Source organism: Brassica oleracea, chromosome C8 (genome assembly GCF_000695525.1).
Source record: "Brassica oleracea var. oleracea cultivar TO1000 chromosome C8, BOL, whole genome shotgun sequence".
NCBI classification, from domain to species: domain Eukaryota; kingdom Viridiplantae; phylum Streptophyta; class Magnoliopsida; order Brassicales; family Brassicaceae; genus Brassica; species Brassica oleracea.
In genome coordinates, this window is record NC_027755.1 from 35,356,247 (window position 1) to 35,358,293 (window position 2,047).

Here is a 2,047-nt window from a genome sequence, read left to right on the forward strand (position 1 = left end):
ATTCATGTGGGAAAATATTTATTGAATTCTATAACCAATGAATAACAAAGTGAAAGTGATGCCAAAAACAAAGACACTGCTTTCCCCCTTTTTACTGATGGGAATTTACCAAAATAAAACGTAGACAAAAGAATATTCAGATAAAAATGAATTATTTTAATTTTTCCTTACGTTTTCATTTGATTTTTATAATTGGTACACAGTAGATTTTTACAAGTGTAGACATAAACAAGTGTTACCTCGTGTCATGCACGAGAATGTTATTGGCCCAGCAGTTTTGATAATACTACTATACTAGGTGATGATCCCGTGCGGAGTGAACGAATTAAAAAAAATTATAATTATCAGTTTATAAGTATTAAAAAGGTAAAAAATCATAATAACAAATAATACATGTTATATAACACAATTATGTAACTTTTGATATACATGTCAACTAAAAATAAACAGTTTGGACTTTCCGATGTACTTTGCTATCATGATTAAATGAAAATAAAATAATTAAAAGTAATAGTTTTCTTAATAAACTAATATGTTATAGTTTTTTTTCACAATTTTATACTGTTTTGCCGAATCCTTAAAAATAGAAGAAGGATAAATGTAATCTATTAACAATAATAGTTGCCAAATTAATTGGGCAAATCAAAACATACATGTAAAAATATGAGCCTTTATTAAAAACATAGACTTCTTTGGCGTGAAGTCACAGATGAATTTCATGGCACTCATTTTCTGTTTCTGTTCTCGGTTGTGATACTGTAGCTAGTAGTTTAGTATGATATTTATATATTTACAAATGTTAGGGTTTATACCACCTCAATTCAATTCGAGAATCAATTCGAAAAAAAATCAATCTGAGTAGTTTCTTATTATTTGATCCCTCTTTGAAAATTTTGGAAAGTATTAAATGCAAAAAAAATAAAATATAGGAAATAACATTAAAATTTATATTTGACTATAAACTTAACCGGATTTGAGTTTTATATATTGACTAAATAAACTCGTATTACCATTAATGTTGATTTCGAAATTAAAAGTCTCCTATTACCATTAATGTTGATTTCAGAATTATCATAAATGGTGACCATATTAATTTTTTGTTTGACTATAACTTAACCGGATTTGAGTTTATATATTGACTAAATAAACTCCTATTACCCTTACTGTTAATTTCGAAATTAAAAGTCTTGGTGCTTAAGTTAAGGGATTTCATTTTTAATTTAATATGGACCTTCTTTTAAATACAATCAGTTATATAATCGTTAATATATGAAAAGCAAAATCGAGACCAGCCGGTTTAAACCAATAACGGTTCGAAACCGTCTCAAGAAGTTGTTATAACATCAGTTTATGCTTGGGATGGAATGAATGAGACCAAAGGTTGATGTTTATAAAGAAAAACTGATGTTTTATCGATCTTACATTGCATACGATTAGTGTAGGAAATGTACTTAACTGCGTTGCATATTGACTAAATAAACTCATATTACCATTAATGTTGATTTCGAAATTAAAAGTCTACTATTACCATTAATGTTGATTTCATAATTATCATAAATGGTGACCACATTAAAATTTAACTGAAAATAAGTATTCAATAATGTTCAGTGTATTTGAAAGAAAATATAGCTTAATCAAAGAGATGAATGGTGTTGGCCCAATTCATTCACAAATTCACCAAGTGGGAACTTATTGTGTTTGTCACCATTTATTATTATTTTTTAAATAAAAGTTTTGGTGCTTAAGTTATTCGATTCCATGAACTTAATATGGACTCCTTTTTAGAATGTATTGTACAATCAGTAAAGATTGCGTTTTATAATGAACTAGGATAAGATCCGCGCCTTGCGCGAAATTAAGTTATTATTTTTATTATATTTTGGAGAATGAAACAATAGTTTGGCTTCATTTGGATTAGGGGTGTTCAATCCAGATATCGGGTTGGTTTCGATTCGGTTCGGTTTTTTCAGTATTTTGGTTAGTAAAATATAACTACTATTCTAAATCCATATTTACTTTGACTTTAGTCTTTCACATACTTTTGAAA